The following is a 25,299-nucleotide window of genomic DNA, read 5'->3' as shown; positions in this document are numbered from 1 at the left end:
TCCAGTGGAAATCATTCTCAGAGCTGCATGGGAACACTCCTGTTGCATCTGCAGTATTCCAGTCAATTACATGGAGTGTGAGAGGTTGCAGCCCCTGTCTGAGCGTCTGAAGCTGCTGCTGCTTCGATTCAGCCCGGCGCTCCCCATCCATGGGTGCCCGGTACGGAAAGGGGCGGGGCGCGAGGAGCTTATTCCGGGTCCGGCCAAGATGGCCATTCACGAGTCGAGGCGGCGGACACTGCCTGGGCCAACCACTTGCCCCTCTTCTGAGGATACATTTGGAGAGGGAGCATGCGGTCCCAATGGGTACATGGGGGGAGTTTCCGAGAGCAGTGGGCCCCCCAGGGAAATGACTGTTTATAGACAGTAGTAATCATATTTTAATTTTAACTTATCCACTGTCTTGTAAATACTAAATGTTAGTACTTTGCGTACTTTCTGTGTAAATAAACCTGTATTTTTATTAAAAAGAGGGTGGTTCTGAGATGCGGATTCATTGGGACAGGATGCATATGGTCAGAAGGGTCAGTGTCGAGAGGGTGAAGAGCACTCTGAGTGATGACCATCACTGACCACTGGCTTAGACAATAGATTTTAAAGCATTGAAATTCTGGAGAGGGTGACTGATAAAACACAAGAGATTCTGCAGATGCTGGAAATCTAAACACTCACAAAATGCTGGAGGAGCTCAGCTGGTTGGGCAGCATATACGGACATGAATAAACAGTTAGCATTTTGGGCCGAGCCACTTCTTCAGGACCGGGAAGGGAAGAGGGAAGTCCTCAGAATAAAAAGGTTGGGGGAGGAGAAAGAGGACAAGCTAGAAGGTGACAGGTGAAACCAGGAGAGCAGGAAAGGTAAATGGCTGGAGAGGAGAAGAGAGTGGACCATAGGAGAAGGGAAGGAGGAGGGATGCCAGTAGGTGAAAGGCAGGTGAGAAGAGTTAAGAATTCGAAGTGGGAAATAGAAGATGCTGAGAGCGGGAGGTCAGTTATTTTACTGGAAGGATAAATTAATCTTCATGCCATCAGGTTGGAGGCTACCAGACAGATTGCAAGCATCACTCCTCCACTGTGACAGTGGCCTCATTGTGGCAAAAGAGGCAGCCCTGGAGTGACATGTCAGAACGGGAATGGGGGTCACAATGTTTGGCCACCAGCAAACCTGCCCCTGGCAGATAAAGCAGAGATGCATGACAAAGTGGTTCCCCAATTTACATTGGGTCTTAACAATATAGGGGTTGCATTGGGAGCACTAGATATAATAGAAAACTCCAACACATAGACAGGTGAAGTGTGATCTCAAATGGAAGGTCTGTTTGGGGTCGCGAATGGAGGAGGTGATTGGGCAGGTGTAATGTTTCTGTGGCTAGCAAGGGTATGATTCTTTCTTTAACATGTATTAATCTGGAGGCAGGACGTCACATCATGAGTTCAATCCCAGCACAGTGACCAGAACTGGATTCCGGACCTCCAGCTTAGTCCAAGATCCGTGACCCCTGAACACAAAGGATTAAGTACACAACAATTCTGTACCATGGAGTTGTACTCTCAGGAATCTAGACTGGATATTACAATTAAAGCAGAGAACAGAACTTGGAAAAGACAAAATTGAAGCCTTGTTATTGGAAAGCACACAACATTTGTAACAAGGCAGGGAAATTGATGGCACAAATTAAAATAAATGAGTTCAATCCAACAGCTATTAGAGAGACAAGGTTGTAATGTGAGTAAAGTTGAAAACTAAATATCCCAGGATACTAAACCTCTCAGCTGGATAGGGTAGGAGAAGGGAAGGAAGCCTTGCAACATCGGTGGGCGTCAGGCTGAGCAGTGTGAACGTAGAACCTAGAACAGTACAGCATAGTACAGGCCCTTCAGATCATCATGTTACATACATTCAATTAAGTAAGTCATGCAAAAAGGGAGCAAACACAAAGCAGTGAGGTAGTGTTTGTGGGTTCATTGTCCATTTAGGAATCTGATGGCCAAGGGGAAGAAACTGCTCCTCAAACATTGAATGTGTGTCTTCAGGCTCCTGTACCTCCTCCTTGATGGTAGCAATGTCCTCAGTGATAAAGATCCTTGATGATGGATGAGCCCTTTCTGAGGCATCACCTTTCAAAAGTGTCCTGGATGTTGGGGAGGCTGGTGCCCGTGACAGAGCTGGCTGAGTTTACAACTCTCTGTAGCTTTTCTGATCCTCTCCCTCCCCCTCTCCCTCTTCCTCTCTGTTGGGCCCATATTCCTCTGGAGTCCTCCTATCCATGGACTTACCGAATGACCTTTCAATGTTGATTGGGAAAAGCCATGGGCAGGGATAACGGCAGAACATCTGGAAGCAATTCGGAAGGCACAGGATATGTACGTCCCAAAGAGGAAGAAGCACTCTGAAGGCAAGATGACACAACTCTACCTAACAAGAGAAATCAAAGCCAACGTAAAACACAAAGAGAGGGCATATAATAGAGCAAACATTCACGGGAAGTTAGAGGATTGAAAAGCTTTTAAAAATCAACAGAAGGCAACTAAAAAGTCTTTAAGAAGGAAAAGATGGAATACAAAAGTAAGCTAGTCAGTAATAATAAAGAGGAGACCAGAAGCTCCTTCAGATGCAAAGTGTAAAAGACAGGTGAGAGTGGATATCAGACTGCTGGAAAATGATGCTGGAGAGGTAGTAATGGGGGACAGGGAAATAGTAGATGAACTGAATTAGTATTTTGCATCAGACTTCACTGTCGAAGAACACCAGCAGAATGGGGAGAGTTCTGAAGTGTCAGGGGTCAGGTGTGTGAAGTTGCCAATGCTAGGGAGAAAGTTCCTGGGAAACAGAAAGGTATGAAGGTAGATAAATCACCTGGACCAGATGGTGTACCCTTCAAGGTTCTGAAAGAGGTGGCTGATGAGATTGTGGAGGCATTGGTAATGATCTTTCGAGAATCACTAGATTCTGGAATGTTTCTGGAAGAATAAAAATTTGTAAACGTCACTCCACTCTTCAAGAAAGTAGCGAAGCAGAAGAAAGGAAATTATAGACCAGTTACTCTGACCTCAGTGATTGTGAAGATGTTGGAGTCAATTGTGAAGGATGTTGTTTTGGGGTACTTGGAGGCACATGATAAAATAGACTGTAGTCAGCATGGTTTCCTCAACAGAAAATCTTGCCTGACAGATCTAATGGAATTCTTTGAAGAAATAACAAGCAGGATAGACAAAGGAGAATTGGTTGATGCTGTATATTTGGACTTTCAGAAGACTTTTGATAAGTTAAGAGCCCATGGTATTATAGGAATGACGCTGGCATGGATAGAGCAGTGGCTGATTGACAGGAGGCAAAGAGTAGAAATAAAGGGAGCTTTTTCTGGTTGGCTGCTGGCAGCCAGTGGTGTTCCACAGGGGCCTGTGTTGTGTTACAACCTCAGCCCTCAGGAAGTAACACAAAGGAGTCAAGAGACAATGGGAATTATAAACAAAAGGTATTTATTAAATTAAAGTTGAGGTAAAGGGGAGAAGGGTGGTGTGGTAGTGCTGACAGCAGAATGGGAGAGAGAGAGAATGGAAGTGAGAGCGGCCTTGTTTTAAGTAGTCCCCAGCAGGTCCCGGCAATGGAAGGGGAATTGCAGGTGTCCCAGAGAACTGCAACAGAGACTACAGAGGATAGACAGGCCAGGAAACGTACAGGACATAACACGCCCACCCTTAGAGTGGTTGTTCCGGGTCAGCCTAATGGCAGGGATAAGGTGTAGATGAGTCACAGGGATCGTTTGATTGGGCTTACGAACAACCCGACACCCCTGGCATGACCTGCATCCGGCCTCACACCAGCCAGAGGAAATGCCTAAGCACACAGTCAAGAGCTTTCCTGGTGTCTAAATGACCAGCATGACGAGGATCACGAGTCAAACACAATATTGCCAGGCCAGTAAACAACAATTTGATAAACACTACTCCAATCATCCTGAATGGGCGTTTTGGAAGAGTCCAATTTCTTACTAACACCCTATTGCCAATAAAATAGCCACAGGAGGCCTCGTACATCTGCTTCCTCTGAGGCCTCCTCTTCATACACAGGAGATGGGGAAAGGTCTCTTTTCTGTTCAAGCACCAGCTGCTCACGAGAGGGAAACACTTGGTCAAACCCTGTTAGATCTACCTCACCTTCGGTCATAAGGGTATGACAGAAGGCAATATCAGGGGGTTGTCAGAGCTCTTGCCTTTGCTTTGATCTTTCTCAGACTTGCACGAGTAGTAACACAAACAGGAAGGGTGTCTAGGAAAGTCATTTCAAGCTCATCTGGGCTCTGCTGCACCAAAGGATTAGAGGTTACTTCGGGATTAGGTAGCATTCAACTACCTGCCAAGTCGTTCCCTAGAGTGAAAGACACACCTTCAGTCGGGACCAGGGAACTGCGAGCAACACAACTTCACCAGTAACCAAACCTAGTTGGAGACAAATGTTATGCAAAGGCATGGACAAAAAACATGCAACGAACCACATGGCTGCCAGCGACGGTGGTGGAGGTGGATACCATAGGGTATTTTAAGAGACTTTTGGATAGGTACATGGAGCTTGGAAAAATAGAGGGCTATAGGTAAGCCTAGTAATTTCTAAGGTAGGGACATGTTCGGCACAACTTTGTGGGCTGAAGGGCCTGTATTACGCTGTAGGTTTTCTACGTTTCTCTGTTTCTAACCCTTTTAAAAGTGCCTCTGAACCCAAAGCAGAGTGGCAAAGCATCCTGGAAAATTGCACCCTGAGAAACTCCCGTGTCCCTCCAGGTCTCAGTGCGTTGCTTTGACCCAGAATCAGAGGCAAGAGAAATGAAACCATCCATCAAGAAGAAAGAAGAGCCAGCGAGCTCATGCTTCTTGCTTGAGACATTACTATCTGGAAACAGAGAGGGATTTGCTTCCGTTTTCCTGAAAGCTACAGGCTTTATGGATTTCTGCTTTTTGTTAGGCTCTGAGCATTTGGCAATTAGATGACCAGGCTTCTTGCCATAGAAACTCAGCTGTGGCATTCTCAGATGTAAAACTCTCAGGTAAGGGAGAGACAGGGGTTACTGGTTTTAAAATCATGCCTGATGGGATAGGCCTTTACCTCTGCACTCAGCTCACTGATTACTGCCAAAACTGACTTTGTGGATTAAGATGTACTCATCTGCCAATATGGCAGCTTCCTCAAAGATTGATGACCTTTGCACATTTATTAGACAAATACAACATCAGGCAGACAGCTCTTAAATTCTTCAAGCAAGATGATTTGACAAAGTTGTTCTTTAGTTTCTACTTGTTGAGCTAAACAATGCCAGTGAAACACAAACAAGAGAAAATCTGCAGATGCTGGAAATCTGAGCAACACACACAAAATGCTGGGGGAACTCAGCAGGCCAGGCAGCATCTATTAAGGTAGCTGCTTTGACTTCATCATTATCAATGCTCTTTCCAGTGCTTGAGAAAAGTAGTCTTCCTCAGTCTTACCTTCCAGAACATTCTGCAAAAGCAGAGTCCAGGTATGCTTCAGTCAATTTGAAGTGGTAGCTTCCCATTCAAAATGAGATTAGTATTTCTTGACATCCTTCTCTGCAAACTAACTTAATATGGTGGCACTAACTTAATATGGTTATCTACATCAAATACAGAAGGATCAGACTTACCAGCCTTCTGAAACTCTAATTCTTAAAAAAACGCTCATGTTCTAAATACAGCTGGTGTTCCCTTAACAATCATTCCTTGTGCCTGTCCCCTAACTACTTTTCTTTCAGCACGATCTCCTTTAGCCTCAACTCAATGGCAGCCTCTGACAAAGGCGTAGGTTTGGGCACTGTGGGGATTGGACTAACCTCAAGAACCCCAGTGTCATGACCACTTTTAAAAGTTTTCAGTGCTGGTGAGCTCAGTTTTGTCATGAGAAGCCAGCTGCAAAAGTTGATCTTTATTAAACATCCCAAGAAGCTCCTCAGAAGGTTCTTTGACGGCCTCTTCAAGAGATGCTAGATTTAAAAGTACTGACGAGACACAGAGGTCAGCACAAACATACGAATGGGGTGTTTAATGCAAAGCAACGCCAACCGAGTGTGTACACAACACACACACAGTACAGTGCACAGCTATCGATACACAGAATTACAGAATTGATGGATTCATTGTAAGGTTTGCAGATGATGCAAAGATGCAGGTAGTTTTGAGGAAGTAGAGAAGCTACAGAAGATTAGCAGAATGGGCAAAGAAGTGGCAGATGGAATACAGTCTCGTACTTTGTCATGCACTTTGATAGAAGAAATAATGGAGAGAAAATTCAAAAATCTGAGGCACAAAGGCACTTGAGAGTTCTTGTGCAGGATTTCCTAAAGGTTAGTTTGTAAGGTGAGTCTGGTGGAAGGCAAGTGAGATGGTAGCATTTATTTTAATAGGACTAGAATATACAAGCAAGAATTTAATGTTGAGGTTTTATAAAGCACTGATGAGGCCTCACTTGGAGTATTGTGAGCAGGTTTGGGCTCCTTTTCTTAGAAAGGATGTGCTGACACTGGAGAGGATTGAACAGCTTGTCATATGAAGAGCATTTGATGGTTCAGGGCCTGCATTCACAAGAATTCAGATGAATGAGGGGTGACCTCATTGAAAGCTATTGAATGGTAAAATGCATATGGAGAGGATGTTTCCTGTGGTGGGAGAATCTAGGACCAGAGGACCCAGCCTCAAAATAGAGGGGCGTCCTTTTGCAACGGAGATGAGGAGGAATTTCTTTAGCCAGAGAGTGGTGAATCGGTGGAATTCACTGCCATGGGCAGCTGTGGAAGCCAAATCTTTACAAATATTTAAGGCAGAGGTTGTTAGGTGATATTAAATCTGATTCTGATTCTGATCATTCAGCCCATCGAGTCTGTTCTGCCAGTCTATCATGACTGGTGTTTTATTGCTGTCAGCACCATTCTCCTGCATTCTCTCCATAAAATCTGATGCCCTGACTAACCAAGAACCTATCAATTTCTGCTTTAAATATTTCCAGCAACTTGGCCTCCACAGTCATCTGTGAAATTAATTCCACCGAGTCACCACACTTCAGCTAAAGAAATACCTCCTCAGCTCTGTTCTAAAGCGACGTATTCTGACGCTGTGCTTTCTGGTCCATTATAGGAATCATCCTCTCCATATCCGTTTTACCTAAGCCTTTTAATATTCAGTAGGTTTCAATGAGATTCTCCCTCATTCTTCTAAACTTCAGTGAGTACAGTCCCAGAGCTCCTGATACATTAAACCTTTCATTTTGGAAGCATTCTTATGAACCACTCCAGTGCCAGCACCTATTTCATTAGATAAGGGGCCCAAGACTGTTTGCAATACTGTACTCCATTCGGTCCGACCAAAGCCATATAACGCCTTGGTATTACTTCCTTCAGATTGAAGGCCCGTATGTTCAGGATGGGCTGAACTCCCTCTCTGTGCTGTAGACACTCTGCAAGCATCAGGCCTGGAGTGAGCTCGGTTCGTAGCTGCTGATTCAGGAGTGGCACTGACACTGAGCAGATCATCGTCATTAAAACGTTAAATAGTATCTACCAGGAATAATGATCTGGGTGAAATAATTACAGGAAGTCGATGAGGGGATAATGTAGTTTATGGATTTCAGTGCGATCGATAAAACGCTCAGGAGAACAGTCTCTGCCCCTTCAGACTCTCTTGTATAAATTAGAGAGCGGAACCCTCGGTGAATCAGAATGAAGATCGCTGCTGGAATCTAATGAAGCCGTTCAGTGTCAGCACTGCGAACGAATCGGATGTACTCTCACCGTTACTCGCGATCATTGTGATATTCATCAAGGCTCATTAGGGATAAATATTCTTGTACTTTGGCTAATACACAGTGAAGTGGTTGAGTTATTGAAGTGATGATCCATGAACAGTTCAGATCCCATCACTGGGGAATTTTAATTCAGTTTGTTAAATAAATCTGAAATAAAAATCTGGAGCCAGTGATGATCACCGTGACACAGGTTGTCATTAGAAAGAAACCCATCTGCTCACACACAAAATGCAGGCCAGGCAGCATCGATGGAGGAGAATAAACAATTGATGTTTCGGGCTGAGACCCTTCTTCAGAACTGGAAAGGAAGAGGGAAGATGCAAGAATAACAAAGAAACAGGGCAGTAGAGATCACAGAAGCAGTGAGAGGGTCAGAAGTGTTTTCAGGGTAGGCATCCCTTGAAGAGACTTTGCACTGGAGCAGTAAATCATTAACACATCTTCTTAGGAATGCCATTACCCAGAGTGACCGAGAGTCAGCTTCAGCAACATGAGCTGCTCCAGCCTGCCCCTGTCTTGTCCAATCCAATCTCTGAATTCACACCACTCCACTACTTTCTCCAAATAACTCTCTTCTTCTTCAACCCGCTAGTTGTCACCAATATTCCAAGACTCCACTCCACAAATTTCTGCGATAGAGACTTCTAAATATTCACAACTCTCCAAAAATTCTCCCTTCTCTCCATCCCAGCATGACCAGTTTCTCCTTACAATACATGGAACATCCTTGTGAGCAAACACATACAAAATAGTGCGGAAACTCATGAAGTCACGCAGCTTCTATAGAGGGGAGTAAACAGTCAATTGCTTATTGTCCTCTATAGATGCTGCCTGACCTGCTGAGTTCCTCCACTATTTTGTGCGTTCTTCTAAGATTTCAGCACAGGAGCATGGAACCAGTATGATGGAGCTGAGGATGAGCCAGCAGGTTTACAAATAGATGATGTAATATGTAATATGAATGTAATGAAGGACAAGCCAATGATTGGGTACAAATGCAGACAGAGCAAAGAGTTAAATAGAGGAAAAATTGAAAAGGGCAAGATTGCAGGACTGCAGGTGCAGTATTTAAATGCGTGTAGCATTGGGAACAAGGTGGACAAACTCGTGGCACAATTAGAGATTGGTTGGTATGACATTGTGGGCATCACTGAGTCATGACTTACAGAAAGCCATTTTTGGAAGCTTAACATCAAAGGACATACTTTGTATCGAAAGGACAGGCAGGAAGACACAGGCGGTTGTGTGGCTCTGTTGGTAAGAGATGGAATTCCATCTTTAGAAAGAGATGACATAGGGTCAGAGAATGGTGAATCTTTGTTGGTGAAGTTAAGAAACTGCAAGGGTAGAAAAACCATCATGGAGCCTATATATGCCTCCAAATAGTAGCCAAGATGTGGGGTTGAGATTGCAAAAGGAGCTGGAAAAGTCATGTAACAATTGTAGTGGGGGACTTCAATATGCAAGAGGATTGAGAAAACCAGGTTGGTGTTGGATCGCAAGAGAAGGAATTTGTTGAATGCCAAAGAGATGGCTTCTTTGAGCAACTTGTGCTTGAGCCTACTTGGGGAAATGCTGTCTTAGATTGGGTGTTGTGTAATAACCCAGATCTTATTATGGAGCTTAACATAAAGGAACCCTTAGGAGGCCGTGATCATAATGTGATTGAATTCATACTGCAATTTGAGAGGGAGAAGCACAAGTCACATGTATCAGTGTCGCAACAGAATAAAGGGAACTACAGAGGCATGAGAGAGGAGCTTGTCCAGGTGGATTGGAGGAGGATACTGGTGGGGATGATGACAGAACAGAGGTGGCTGAAGTTTCTGGGAATAGTACACTAGTCGCAGGATAGATATGTACCAAAAGAGAAGTTCTCAAATGGCAGGGATAGGCAATTGTGGCTGACAAGGGAAGTTAAGGACTGCATAAAAGCCAAGGAAAGGGCATATAAGGTAGCAAAAGTGAGTAGGAAGTTGGATGATTGGGAAATTTTTAAAATCCAAAAAAAGACAACTAAAACGCTATAAGAAGCGAAAAGATGAAATATGAAGGCAAACTAGCTAATAATATAAAGCAGGTTATAAAAGTTTTTTCAGTTATATAGAGAATAAAAGGGAGGAGAGAGTTGATATCGGACCACTGGAAAATGATGCTGGTGAGGTAGTAATGGTGGACAAAGAAATGGCAGATGAACTTAATCAACACACATCAAAGTTGCTGGTGAACGCAGCAGGCCAGGCAGCATGTCTAGGAAGAGGTACAGTCGACGTTTCAGGCCGAGACCCTTCGTCAGGTTGTTTGCGATGAATTTAATGGGTACTTTGCAACAGTCACTAGATTATGCCAGAGGTCTGTGAGTGTCAGGGAGCAGGAGTGAGTGCCATTGCTATTACAAAGGAAAAGGTGCCAGGCAAACTCAATTTTAAATGTCACATCACACTTTAAGAAGGGAGGAAGACAAAAGAGAGGAAATTATAGGCCAGTTAGCCTAACCTCAGTGGCCAGGAAGTGATGGAGTCCAATATTAAGGATGAAAATCTTGGGGTACTTAGAGACTAATAATAAAATAAATCAAAGTCAGCATGGTTTCTGTAACGAAAAATCTTGCCTGACAAATCTGTTAGAATTCTTCAAGGAAGTAACAAGCAGGGTGGACAAAGCAGAGGCAGTGGAAGTCATTTACTTGGATTTTCAGAAGGCATTTGATAAGGTGCCACACATGAGGCTGCTTAACAAGATAAAACGCTTTGGCATTACAGGAAAGATATTGGCATTTATAGAGGAATGGCTGACTGGCAGGAGGCACTGAGTGGGAATAAAAGGAACTTTTTTCTGGTTGGCTGCCAGTGACTAGTGGTGTTCCTCGGGGAGCAGTATTGGGACCGCTGCTTTTCACATTGTTTTTCAATGATTTAGAGAGTGGAATTGATGGCTTTGTGGCAAAGTTTGCAGATGATACAAAGATAGGTGGAGGGGTAGGTAGTGCTGAGGAAGCAACGCGATTGCAGCAGGACTTAGACAAATTGGAAGAATGGGCAAAAAAGTGGTAGATGGAATAGAGTGTTGGAAGATTAATAACAATACATTTTGGTAAAGAAACAAAAGCGTCGACTATTATCTAAATGGGGAGAAGGTTCAAACATCAGAGGTGCAAAAGGACTTGGGAGTCCTCTGGCAAAAGTCCCAGAAGGTTAATTTACAGGTTGAGTCTGTGGTAAAGAAGCCAAATGCAATGTTGGCATTTATTTCAAGAGGAATATAATTTAAAAGCAAAGAGATAATGCTGAGCCTTTATGAGACACTATTTGGCTGAATGGCATAATTCTGCTCCTATATCTGGAGGATTGTCAACAGTTTTGGGCCCCATATCTCAGAAAGGATGCATTGTTATTGAAGAGAGTCCAGAGGAGATTTAGGAGTATGATGCAGGAATGAAGGGATTAACATATCAGGAGCGTTTGGCAGCTTTGGGCCAGTACTCACTGGAATTTAGAAGAATGCATAGGAATCTCATTGAAGTTGAACCCTGATTGGTGATGGCTGGTGCTGTAACACGATTGTGCTAACCGCACCATTACTATGTTGCCCATAAACAACGATTATCAATACCACGGACAATGGCTGTCTGAGATCGTTCACTGGCCCATGTCACTTCTTCAGGTGGAATCTCACCCTTTAATGGCAACAATTTTATTCCAGCACCTTCCTTTGTAAACCTTGCTGAAGGAACCTGAGGGATGGAGAGGAGACAACGTGTCAGTGTCACCTTCTACATAAGCCCCCTCCCTCCCACCCACTGGCATTCCTGACTTGATCCAATGATCTCATGGAACTCGATGTCAGACAGCTGTAGGTGGAAATGAGATGGGAGGCTGCTTTGAAGGAGCAGGATGTCTGCTTTCTCTGACAGGAAAGGCTGATAGGACATAGACCTGTCAGTATTCCACGAGATTCCCCATCATTCTCCTAAACTCCTAATCAGATTATATCTCTCCAGGTGCTCATAAATTCTGCCTCTCAGGATCTTCTCCAACAACTTGCCCACCTCTGAAGTAAGACTGACTGATTATAATTTCCTGGGTTATCTCTATTCCCTTTCTTGAACAAGTGAACAACGTTTGCAATCTTCCAATCTGCTGGTACTTCTCCCGTCCCGATTGCTGATGCAAAGATTACCACCAGAGGCTCAGCAATCTCCTCCCTCGTTTCCCATGTAGTCTGGAGTATGTCTTGTCTGGCCCCAGTGACTTATCTAACTTAATATAAAAACGGACTGTAAAAGCTTTTATAGATATGTAAAAAGGAAAAGACTGGTAAAGACAAACGTAGGTCCCCTGCAGACAGAAACAGGTGAATTGATTATGGGGAGCAAGGACATGGCAGACCAATTGAATAATTACTTTGGTTCTGTCTTCACTAAGGAGGATATGAATAATCTTCCAGAAATAGTAGGGGACAGAGGGTCCAGTGAGATGGAGGAACTGAGCGAAATACATGTTAGTAGGGAAGTGGTGTTAGGTAAATTGAAGGGATTGAAGGCAGATAAATCCCCAGGGCCAGATGGTCTGCATCCCAGAGTGCTTAAGGAAGTAGCCCAAGAAATAGTGGATGCATTAGTGATAATTTTTCAAAACTCGTTAGATTCTGGACTAGTTCCTGAGGATTGGAGGGTGGCTAATGTAACTCCACTTTTTAAAAAAGGAGGGAGAGAGAAACCGGGGAATTATAGACCGGTTAGCCTAACGTCGGTGGTGGGGAAACTGCTGGAGTCAGTTATCAAGGATGTGATAACAGCACATTTGGAAAGTGGTGAAATGATCGGACAAAGTCAGCATGGATTTGTGAAAGGAAAATCATGTCTGACGAATCTCATAGAATTTTTTGAGGGTGTAACTAGTAGAGTGGATAGGGGAGAACCAGTGGATGTGGTATACTTGGATTTTCAGAAGGCTTTTGACAAGGTCCCACACAGGAGATTAGTGTGCAAACTTAAAGCACACGGTATTGGGGGTAAGGTATTGGTGTGGGTGGAGAATTGGTTAGCAGACAGGAAGCAAAGAGTGGGAATAAACGGGACCTTTTCAGAATGGCAGGCGGTGACTAGTGGGGTACCGCAAGGCTCAGTGCTGGGACCCCAGTTTACAATATATATTAATGACTTGGATGAGGGAATTAAATGCAGCATCTCCGAGTTTGCGGATGACACGAAGCTGGGTGGCAGTGTTAGCTGTGAGGAGGATGCTAAGAGGATGCAGGGTGACTTGGATAGGTTGGGTGAGTGGGCAAGTTCATGGCAGATGCAATTTAATGTGGATAAATGTGAAGTTATCCACTTTGGTGGCAAAAATAGGAAAACAGGTTATTATCTGAATGGTGGCCAATTAGGAAAAGGGGAGGTGCAACGAGACCTGGGTGTCATTATACACCAGTCATTGAAAGTGGGCATGCAGGTACAGCAGGCGGTGAAAAGGCGAATGGTATGCTGGCATTTATAGCGAGAGGATTCGAGTACAGGAGCAGGGAGGTACTACTGCAGTTGTACAAGGCCTTGGTGAGACCACACCTGGAGTATTGTGTGCAGTTTTGGTCCCCTAATCTGAGGAAAGATATCCTTGCCATAGAGGGAGTACAAAGAAGGTTCACCAGATTGATTCCTGGGATGGCAGGACTTTCATATGAAGAGAGACTGGATGAACTAGGCTTGTACTCGTTGGAATTTAGAAGATTGAGGGGGGATCTGATTGAAACGTATAAGATCCCAAAGGGATTGGACAGGCTAGATGCAGGAAGATTATTCCCGATGTTGGGGAAGTCCAGAACGAGGGGCCACAGTTTGAGGATAGAGGGGAAGCCTTTTAGGACCGAGATTAGAAAAAACTTCTTCACACAGAGAGTGGTGAATCTGTGGAATTCTCACCACAGGAAACAGTTGTGGCCAGTTCATTGGCTATATTTAGGAGGGAGTTAGATATGGCCCTTGTGACTACGGGGGTCAGGTGGTATGGAGGGAAGGCTGGGGTGGGGTTCTGAGTTGGATGATCAGCCATGATCATAATGAATGGCGGTGCAGGCTCGAAGGGCCGAATGGCCTACTCCTGCACCTATTTTCTATGTTTCTATGTTTCTATGTTTAATACCTTTTAAAAGCTGCAGGACATTCTGTTTCTTAATATCTGTACACTCAAGCCTTTCAGTCTGCTCTAAGTCATCCCCACAATTGCCAAGGTCCCTTTCACTGGTGAATATTGAAGCAAAGTATTCACTAAGTATATCTGCTACCTCCGCCGGCTCGATGCACGAATTTCAACTATCAAAACTGATTGGTCTTATTCTCACACGGCTCATCCTCTTGCTCTTCACATATTTGTAGAATGTCTTGGGGTTTTCCTTAATTCTGCTTGCTAAGGCCTTTTCAGGACCCCTTCTAGATCTACAGTACTAAATTCATTCTTGAGCTCCTTCTTGGCACTCTTGTAAATTTCTAGAGCTCTAAAAGTACCTACTACCTTAAACCTTCTGTAAGCTTTTCTGGTCTTCTAAACTAGATATCCTATAGGCCCAGAATCACTCTCGTGGACCTAAAGGTGAGAGAGGAGACTCTGGTCAGCAAACAGTCAACATCAACTACGTATGTTTCAATAAATTCGAGCTGCGGCAGGTAGTGCTCTCAGACCAAGAGAGCCGGATTCAATTGAGTCTTCCAGCACTGTGTGGAGTTTGCACACTCGCCCTGTGACTGTGCGGAGTTTACACGTTCTCACTGTGACCTTGTGGAGTTTACACATTCTCTCTGTGACCGTGTGGAGTTCACACTGTCATGGTCCAGTCTGTGAAGTCCGCATTCTGGTTCACGGTCCGGTCCGTGGACTCAGGACTCCGGGTCTTTGAGCTGTCCCTCATTAGGTTGAGTTAATCATAGGCACCTGATTCCCATCTTGGGGCTTGGAATATAAGTAGACTTGGGGTTGGGTGTGGGCTGTTGGTTTGTCTTGTCAGTCCCTCTTGGAGCAACCTCTGATGGAAGGCCAGTGAAACCACTTGTGATCTCTGGGCCTGGTTGGAGGACCACCGCTTCATGGAGCCTTGTTGCCACTTGTTGGAGCAGTTACTGTCGTATGGGTTTGGCTATTTCTGTAGCCAGCCAAGGTTGCTGGCTGCCCTGAGACACAGAGCCACCTCGGATTGAGCTCCGTTCCTGTCCTTGCCTCCGTTGGGTAAGCAGGCCATTTGCTGTTACCCTGTGGTTGGGTCTGTCCCTCCCTGCCCTTGCCTTTGTGGGGTGAAGTTCCGCGTCCTGCCCAGGAGAAGCTCCAAAAGCCCAAGCCTCGAGGATCCCAGGCCAAGCTCCAAGAGCCCAAGCCTCAAGGATCATAGAACATAGAACATACAATAGTACAGCACAGTACAGGCCCTTCGGCCCACAATGTTGTACCGACCCTCAAGCCCTGCCTCCCATATAAGCCCCCACCTTAGATTCCTCCATATACCTGTCTAGTAGTCTCTTAAACTTCACTAGTGTATCTGCCTCCACCACTGACTCAGGCAGTGCATTCCACGCACCAACCACTCTCTGAGTAAAAAACCTTCCTCTAATATCCCCTTTGAACTTCCCACCCATTACCTTAAAGCCATGTTCTCTTGTATTGAGCAGTGGTGCCCTGGGGAAGAAGCACTGGCTGTCCACTCTGTGTATTCCTCTTATTATCTTGTACACCTCTATCATGTCTCCTCTCATCCTCCTTCTCTCCAAAGAGTAAAGCCCAAGCTCCCTTAATCTCTGATCATAATGCATACTTTCTAAACGAGGCAGCATCCTGGTAAATCTCCTCTGTGCCCTTTCCAATGCTTCCACATCCTCCCTATAGTGAGGTGACCAGAACTGGATACAGTACTCCAAGTGTGGCCTAACCAGAGTTTTATAGAGCTGCATCATTACCCCGCAACTCTTAAACTCTATCCCTCGACTTATGAAAGCTAACACCCCATAAGCTTTCTTAACTACCCTATCCACCTGTGAGGCAACTTTCAGGGATCTGTGGACATGTACCCCGAGATCCCCCGCTCCTCCACACTACCAAGCATCCTGCCAATTACTTTGTACTCTGCCTTGGAGTTTGTCCTTCCAAAGTGTACCACCTCACACTTCTCTGGGTTGAACTCCATCTGCCACTTCTCAGCCCACTCCTGCATCCTATCAATGTCTCTCTGCAATCTTTGACAATCCTCTACACTATCTACAACACCACCAACCTTTGTGTCGTCTGCAAACTTACCAACCCACCCTTCTACCCCCACATCCACGTCATTAATAAAAATCACAAAAAGTAGAGGTCCCAGAACAGATCCTTGTGGGACACCACTAGTCACAATCCTCCAATCTGAATGTACTCCCTCCACCACCACCCTCTGCCTTCTGCAGGCAAGCCAATTCTGAATCCACCTGGCCAAACTTCCCTGGATCCTATGCCTTCTAACTTTCTGAATAAGCCTACCATGTGAAACCTTGTCAAATGCCTTACTAAAATCCATATAGATCATATCCACAGCACTACCCTCATCTATATGCCTGGTCACCTCTTCAAAGAACTCTATCAGGTTTGTTAGACACGATCTGCCCTTCACAAAGCCATGCTGACTGTCCCTGATCAGACCATGATTCTCTAAATGCCTATAGATCCTATCTCTAAGAATCTTTTCCAACAGCTTTCCCACCACAAGACGTAAGGCTCACTGGTCTATAATTACCCGGACTATCCTTACTACCTTTTTTGAACAAGGGGACAACATTCACCTCCCTCCAATCCTCCGGTACCATTCCCGTGGACAGCGAGGACATAAAGATCCTAGCCAGAGGCTCAGCAATCTCTTCTCTCGCCTCTTGGAGCAGCCTGGGGAATATTCCAGCAGGCCCCGGGGACTTATCTGTCCTAATGTATTTTAACAACTCCAACACCTCCTCTCCAGATTATCAACCTCACTCATATTGTCCTCACCATCATCAAGTTCCCTCTCATTGGTGAATACCGAAGAGAAGTATTCATTGAGGACCTCGCTCACTTCCACAGCCTCTAGGCACATCTTCCCACCTTTATCTCTAATCGGTCCTACCTTCACTCCTGTCATCCTTTTTTTCTTCACATAATTGAAGAATGCCTTGGGGTTTTCCTTTACCCTACTCACCAAGGCCTTCTCATGCCCCCTTCTTGCTCTTCGCAACCCCTTCTTAAGCTCCTTTCTTGCTTCCCTATATTCCTCAATAGACCCATCTGATCCTTGCTTCCTAAACCCCATGTATGCTGCCTTCTTCCACCTGACTAGATTTCCCACTTCACTTGTGACCCATGGTTCCTTCACCCTACCATTCTTTATCTTCCTCACCGGGACAAATTTATCCCTAACATCCTGCAAGAGATCTCTAAACATCGACCACATGTCCATAGTACATTTCCCTGCAAAAACATCTTCCCAATTCACACCCGCAAGTTCTAGCCTTGTAGCCTCATAATTTGCCCTCCCTCAATTAAAAATATTCCTGTCCTCTTTGATTCTGTCCTTTTCCATGATAATTATAAAGGCCAGGGAGCGGTGGTCACTGTTGCCCAGATGCTCACCCACTGAGAGATCTGTGACCTGACCCGGTTCATTACCTAGTACTAGATCTAGTATGGCATTCCCCCTGGTCGGTCTGTCCACATACTGTGACAGGAATCCATCCTGGACACACTTAACAAATCCCAGGTCAAGCTCCAAGAGCCCAAGCCTCGAGGATCCCAGGCCAAGCTCCAAGAACACTAGCCTGAAGACCCCAGCCTGCAGCCAAGCTCAAGACCCAAGACCCCAGCCTGCAGCCAAACTCACGAACAAAAACCCCAGCCTCAAGCCTCAAGAGCAAAGACCCCAGTCTGTCTCCAAACTCAGCCCTCCAGACCCCAGCCACGTCCTGTCCTGAAGCCATGTCTTGTTCTTGCCTGGTTCTGGGGTCCGAGCCCAAGGCAAGACCCAGGTTTTGGGTCCTTGTCCAGTCTCGGGCTCGGAGTCGAAGCCTTGCCTCCTAGTCCATGGTTTCTAGTCCTGGTCCCGCTTTCCCTAGCCCAAGTCTGCATTCTTGTCCCTGCTCCTTGTCTGTATCCGGTCACGTCCCTACTCTAGTCAAGTCCTGTTCCTTGTACTTCAGTGTCTGTGTCTTGCATTTGAGTCCGTTCCCAGCACCCCATTGTGACACACACGTTCTCACTATGACCGTGTGGAGTTAGCACGTTCACCCCGTGACCATGTGGAGCTTCCACGTTTTCCCTGTGTCTTTATGGAGTTTACACGTTCTGTCTGTGTCCGTGTGGAGTTTACACATTCTCCCTGTGACCGTGTGGGGTTCGCATGTTCTCCCTGTGACTGTGTGGAGTTCGTACATTCTCCCTGTGACCGTGTGGGCATCGCACGTTCTCCATGTGACCGTGTGGGGTTCGCACGTTCTTCCTGTGACCGTGTGGTGTTGACACATTCTGACTGTGACCGTGTGGAGTTCGCACGTTCACCCTGTGACCGTATGGTGTTTACACGTTCTGACTGTGACCGTGTGGAGTTTACATGTTCTACCTGTGATCATGTGGACTTTACATGTTCTCCTGTGACGGTGGAATTTACACATTCTGTCTGTGACAGTGTTGCGTTTACACGTTCTCACTGTGACTGCGCGGTACTTACATGTTCTCCCCATGACAGTGCGGCATTTACACGCGCCCCTCCCTTGACTGTGCAGCGTTTGCACGTTCACCCCGTGACCGTGTGGAGTTTCCACGTTCACCCCGTGACCGTGTGGAGTTTCCACATTCTCCCTGTGACCGTGTGGAGTTTCCATGTTCTCCCTATGTCTTTATGGAGTTTACACGTTCTGCCTGTGACTGTGTGGAGATTACACGTTCTCCCTGTGACCGTGTGGAGTTTGCACATTCTGACTGTGACCGTGTGGAGTTTACATGTTCTCCTGTGATGGTGGAATTTACGCATTCTGTCTGTGACTGTGTCGCGTTTACACGTTCTGATTGTGACTGCGCAGTGCTTACATATTCTCCCCGTGACTGTGCGGTGTTTACACGCTTTCCCCGTGACAGTGTGGCATTTACACACTCCACCCATCACTGTGCAGCATTTGCACGCTCTCCCCGTGAACGTGTGGAGTTTCCACATTCTCCCTGTGTCTTTATGGAGTTTACACGTTCTGTCAGTGTCCGTGTGGAGTTTGCACGTTCTCCCTGTGACCGTGTGGAGTTCGCACGTTCTCCCTGTGACCGTGTGGAGTTCGCACGTTCTCCCTGTGACCGTGTGGAGTTCGCACGTTCTCCCTGTGACCATGTGGAGTTTACACATTCTCCCTGTGACTGTGTGGTGTTTACACGTTCTCCCTGTGACCGTGTGGTGTTTATGCATTCTGACTGTGACCGTGTGGGGTTTACATGTTCTACCTGTGATCATGTGGACTTTACATGTTCTCCTGTGACGGTGGAATTTACACATTCTGTCTGTGACAGTGTTGCGTTTACACGTTCTCACTGTGACTGCGCGGTACTTACATGTTCTCCCCATGACTGTGCGGCATTTACACGCGCCCCTCCCTTGACTGTGCAGCGTTTGCACGTTCACCCCGTGACCGTGTGGAGTTTCCACGTTCACCCCGTGACCGTGTGGAGTTTCCACATTCTCCCTGTGACCGTGTGGAGTTTCCACGTTCTCCCTGTGACCGTGTGAGGTTTGCACGTTCTCCCTGTGACTGTGTGGAGTTCGCACGTTCTCCTTGTGACCGTGTGGTGTTTGCACGTTCTCCCTGTGACCGTGTGGAGTTGACACGTTCTCCCTGTGACTGTGTGGAGTTCGCACGTTCTCCTTGTGACCGTGTGAGGTTTGCACGTTCTCCCTGTGACCGTGTTGGGTTCGCACGTTCTCCCTGTGACCGTGTGGAGTTCGCACGTTCTCCTTGTGACTGTGTGGAGTTTACACGTTCTCCCTGTGACTGTGTGGAGTTGACACGTTCTCCCTGTGACTGTGTGGAGTTGACACGTTCTCCCTGTGACCGTGTGGGGTTTGCACGTTCTCCCTGTGACCGTGTGGGGTTCGCACGTTCTCCCTGTGACCTTGTGGAGTTTACACATTCTCCCTGTGACAGCGTAGAGTTTACACTTTCTCCGTGTGATCGTGTGGGGTTCACACGATCTCCCTGTGACCGTGTGGATTTCGCATGTCCTCATTGTGACCATGTGGAGTTCGCACATTCTCCCTGTGACCGTGTGGATTTCGCACGTTCTCCTTGTGACCGTGTGGGGTTCGCACGTTCTCCCTGTGACCGTGTGGAGTTCGCACGTTCTCCCTGTGACCGTGTGGAGTACGCACGTTCTCCCTGTGACCGTGTGGTGTTTACACGTTCTGACTGTGACCGTGTGGAGTTTACATGTTCTACCTGTGATCATGTGGACTTTACATGTTCTCCTGTGACGGTGGAATTTACACATTCTGTCTGTGACAGTGTTGCGTTTACACGTTCTCACTGTGACTGCGCGGTACTTACATGTTCTCCCCATGACTGTGCGGCATTTACACGCGCCCCTCCCTTGACTGTGCAGCGTTTGCACGTTCTCCCTGTGACTGTGTGGAGTTCGCACGTTCTCCCTGTGACCGTGTGAGGTTTGCACGTTCTCCCTGTGACTGTGTGGAGTTCGCACGTTCTCTCTGTGACCGTGTGGGGTTCGCACGTTCTCCCTGTGACTAGGTGGAGTTCGCACGTTCTCCCTGTGACTGTGTGAGGTTCGCACGTTCTCCCTGTGACTGTGTGAGGTTTGCACGTTCTCCCTGTGACTGTGTGGAGTTCGCACGTTCTCTCTGTGACCGTGTGGGGTTCACACGTTCTCCCTGTGACTGTGTGGAGTTCGCACGTTCTCCCTGTGACCGTGTTGGGTTTGCACGTTCTCCCTGTGACCGTGTTGGGTTTGCACGTTCTCCCTGTGACTGTGTGGAGTTCGTACGATCTCCCTGTGACCGTGTGGGGTTCGCATGTTCTCCCTGCGACAGTGTGGGCATGTTCTCCCCATGACTGTGTGATGACACCCATGTCATTTACACGCTCTGCCCGTGGCAGTGCGGCGTTTACACGCTCTCCCCGTGACAGTGCGGCGTTTACTCGCCCCCCCCCGTGAACGTGTGGAGTTAGCACGTTCACCCCGTGACCGTGTGGAGTTTCCACGTTCACCCCGTGACCGTGTGGAGTTTCCACGTTCACCCCGTGACCGTGTGGAGTTACAATGTTCACCCCATGACCGTGTGGAGTTTCCACGTTCACCCCGTGACCGTGTGGAGTTTCCACGTTCACCCCGTGACCGTGTGGAGTTTCCACGTTCACCCCGTGACCGTGTGGAGTTTCCACGTTCTCCCTGTGTCTTTATGGAGTTAACACGTTCTATCTGTGTCCGTGCGGAGTTCGCACGTTCTCCCTGTGACCATGTGGGGTTCGCATGTTCTCCCTGTGACCGTGTGAAGTTAGCACGTTCACCCCGTGACCGTGTGGAGTTTCCATGTTCTCCCTCTGTCTTTATGGAGTTTACACGTTCTGTCTGTGTCTGTGTGGAGTTTACACGTTCTCTGTGTGTCTGTGTGGAGTTTACATGTTCTCCCTGTGACTGTGTGGTGTTTCCAAGCTCTCACTGTGACCCTGTGGCTTTTACACATTACCCCTGTGACCGTGTGGCGTTTACACTTTCCCCCCGTGACTGTGTGGCGTTTGCACGCTCTCACTGTGACTGTGTGGCATTTGCACGCTCTCACTGTGACCGTGTGGCGTTTGCACGCTCTTGCCGTGAATTTGCGGCATTTGCATGCTCTTGCCGTGACTGTGTGGCGTTTGCAGACTCTCACTGTGACCGTGTGGCGTTTGCACATTACCCCTCTGACAGTATGGCGTTTGCACGTTCCCCTGTGACCGTGTGGCGTTTACACTTTCCCCCCGTGACTGTGTGGCGTTTGCACGTTCTCCCTGTTACCGTGGATTTACACTTTCTGCCTGTGACCGCGTCGAGTTTACACGTTCTGCCTGTGACCGTGTCGAGTTTACATGTTCTGTCTGTGACTGTGTGTAGGTTGTACATTCTCCCTGTGACCGTGGAATTTACACGTTCTCCCTGTGACTGTGTCGAGTTTACACGTTCTATCTGTAATTGTGTGGACTTTACACGCTTTGTCTGTGATTGTGTGGAGTTTACACATTATCCCTGTGACTATGTGGTGTTTACATGCTCTCCATGTGACTGTGGAGTTTACACGTTCTGACTGTGACTGTGTGAAGTTTGCACGTTCTTAATGTGACCATATGGGGTTTGCACGTTCCCCCTGTGAACGTGTGGGGTTTGTACGTTCCCACTGTGACCGTGTGGGGTTTACAACGTTCCCACTGTGACCGTGTGGAGTTTGCACGCTCTCCCTGTGTCTTTGAGGAGTTTACACGTTCTATCTTTGCCCGTGTGGAGCTTTCAAGTTCTCTGTGTGTCCATGTGGAGCTTTCACGTTCTCTGTGTGTCCGTGTGGAGTATACACGTTCTCTCTGTGTCCGTGTGGAGTTTACATGTTCTCTCTGTGTCCGTGTGGAGTTTACACATTCTCTGTGTGTCCGTGTGGAGTTTACACGTTCTCCTTGTGACTGTCTGGTGCTTACACGCTTTCCATGTGACTGTGCAGTTTACACGTTTGCCAGGTGGCTATGTGGAGTTCGCATGCTCTCGCTGTGACCGTGTCTAGTTTGCATGTTCTCACTGTGACCGTGTCGAGTTTGCACGTTCTCCATGTGACCGTCTGGACTTTATACGTTCTCACTGTGACTGCGTGTAGTTTGCACGTTCTCACTTTGACTTTGTGGTGTTTCCATGCTCTATATGTGACTGTGGAGTTTACACGTTCTGACTGTGATGGTGTTGAGTTTGTACGCTCTCACTGTGACCGTGTGGCGTTTGCACGCTCTCACTCTGACCGTGTGGCGTTTGCACGCTCTCACTGTGACCGTGTGGCGTTTGCACGCTCGCGCTGTGACCGTGTGGTGTTTGCATGCTCTCGCTGTGACCGTGTGGCGTTTGCACTCTCCCCTTCTGACCTTCTGGCATTTGGAGGTTCCCCCTGTGACCGTGTGGCATTTGCACGTTTTCCCTGTGACCGTGTGGAGTTTGCACGTTTTGCATGTGACCGTGTGGCCGTGTGGAGTTTGCACCTCCTCCCTGTGACAGTGGAATTTACACGTTCCGCCTTTGACCGTGGAATTTACACGTTCCGCCTGTGACCGTGTCGAGTTTACACGCTCTGGCTGTGACTGTGTCGAGTTTACCCGTTCTGTCTGTGATTATGTGGAGTTTGCATCTTCTGTCTGTGATTGTGTCGAGTTTACACGTTCTCCCTGTGTCTTTATGGAGTTTACACGTACTCCCTGTCACCGTGTGAGGTTTGCAGGTTCTACCTGTTATCCCTGAGACCATGTGGCCTTTGCACGTTCTCCCTGTGACCGTGTGTAGGTTGCACATTCTCCCTGTAACTGTGTGCTATTTACACTCTCTCCTTGTGACCGTGTGGAGTTTGCACACTCCCGCTGTGACTGTGTGGCGTTTGCATGTTTTCCCTGTGACCGTGTGGAGTTTGCACGTTCTCCCTATGACCGTGGAATTTACACGTTCTGCCTGTGACCGTGTCGAGTTTAGACGTTCTGCCTGTGACCGTGCAATTTACGCGTTCTCCCTGTGACTGTTTCGAGTTTACACGTTCTATCTGTGATTGTGTGGAGTTTACATGCTTTGTCTGTGATTGTGTGTAGTTTACATGTTCTCCCTGTGACTATGTGGTGTTTACACGCTCTCCATGTGACTGTGGAGTTTACACGTTCTGACTGTGACTGTGTCGAGTTTGCACGTTTTCACTGTGACCGTGTGGGGTTCGCACATTCTCCCTGTGACCGTGTGGAGTTTGCACATTCTGACTGTGATTGTGTGGGGTTTACATGTTCTACCTGTGATCGTGTTGACTTTACATGTTCTCCTGTGATGGTGGAATTTACGCATTCTGTCTGTGACTGTGTCGCGTTTACACGTTCTGATCGTGACTGCGCAGTGCTTACATATTCTCCCCGTGACTGTGTGGTGTTTACACGCTTTCCCCGTGACAGTGTGGCATTTACACACTCCACCCATCACCGTGCAGCATTTGCACGCTCTCCCCGTGAACGTGTGGAGTTTCCACATTCTCCTTGTGTCTTTATGGAGTTTACACGTTCTGTCAGTGACCGTGTGGAGTTTACCCGTTCTCCCCGTGAATGTGTGGAGTTAGCACGTTCACCCCATGACTGTGTGGAGTTACAACGTTCACCCCATGAGCGTGTGGCATTTCCACGTTCACCCCATGACCGTGTGGAGTTTCCACATTCACCCCGTGACCGTGTGGAGTTAGCACATTCACCCCGTGACCGTGTGGAGTTAGCACATTCACCCCATGAACGTGTGGAGTTAGCACGTTCACCCCATGACCGTGTGGAGTTTCCACGTTCACCCCGTGACCGTGTGGAGTTTCCACATTCTCCCTGTGACCGTGTGGAGTTTCCACGTTCTCCCTGTGTCTTTATGGAGTTAACACGTTCTATCTGTGTCCGTGCGGAGTTCGCACGTTCTCCCTGTGACCGTGTGGGGTTCGCAATTCTCCCTGTGACCGTGTGGGGTTTGCACGTTCTCCCTGTGACCGTGTGGGGTTCGCAATTCTCCCTGTGACCGTGTGGGGTTTGCATGTTCTCCCTGTGACCATGTGGGGTTCGCATGTTCTCCCTGTGACCGTGTGAAGTTAGCACGTTCACCCCGTGACCGTGTGGAGTTTCCATGTTCTCCCTCTGTCTTTATGGAGTTTACACGTTCTGTCTGTGTCCGTGTAGAGTTTACACGTTCTCTGTGTGTCTGTGTGGAGCTTACACGTTCTCTGTGTGTCTGTGTGGAGTTTACATGTTCTCCCTGTGACTGTGTGGTGTTTCCAAGCTCTCACTGTGACCCTGTGGCTTTTGCACGCCCTTGCCGTGAATTTGCGGCATTTGCACGCTCTTGCCGTGACTGTGTGGCATTTGCAGAGTCTCACTGTGACCGTGTGGCGTTTGCACGTTCCCCTGTGACAGTATGGCGTTTGCACGTTCCCCTGTGACCGTGTGGCGTTTGCACTTTCCCCCCGTGACTGTGTGGCGTTTGCACGTTCTCCCCGTGACCGTGTGGCGGTTGCACGTTCTCCCTGTTACCGTGGAATTTACACGTTCGGCCTGTGACCGTGTCGAGTTTACACGTTCTGTCTGTGACTGTGTGTAGGTTGTACATTCTCCCTGTGACCGTGGAATTTACACGTTCTCCCTGTGACTGTGTCGAGTTTACACGTTCTATCTGTAATTGTGTGGACTTTACACGCTTTGTCTGTGATTGTGTGGAGTTTACACGTTATCCCTGTGACTAT

The sequence above is a fragment of the Mobula birostris genome, chromosome 12 (assembly GCF_030028105.1).
Source record: "Mobula birostris isolate sMobBir1 chromosome 12, sMobBir1.hap1, whole genome shotgun sequence".
In the NCBI taxonomy this organism is placed as follows: Eukaryota; Metazoa; Chordata; class Chondrichthyes; order Myliobatiformes; family Myliobatidae; genus Mobula; species Mobula birostris.
This window is presented reverse-complemented; position numbering follows the sequence as displayed.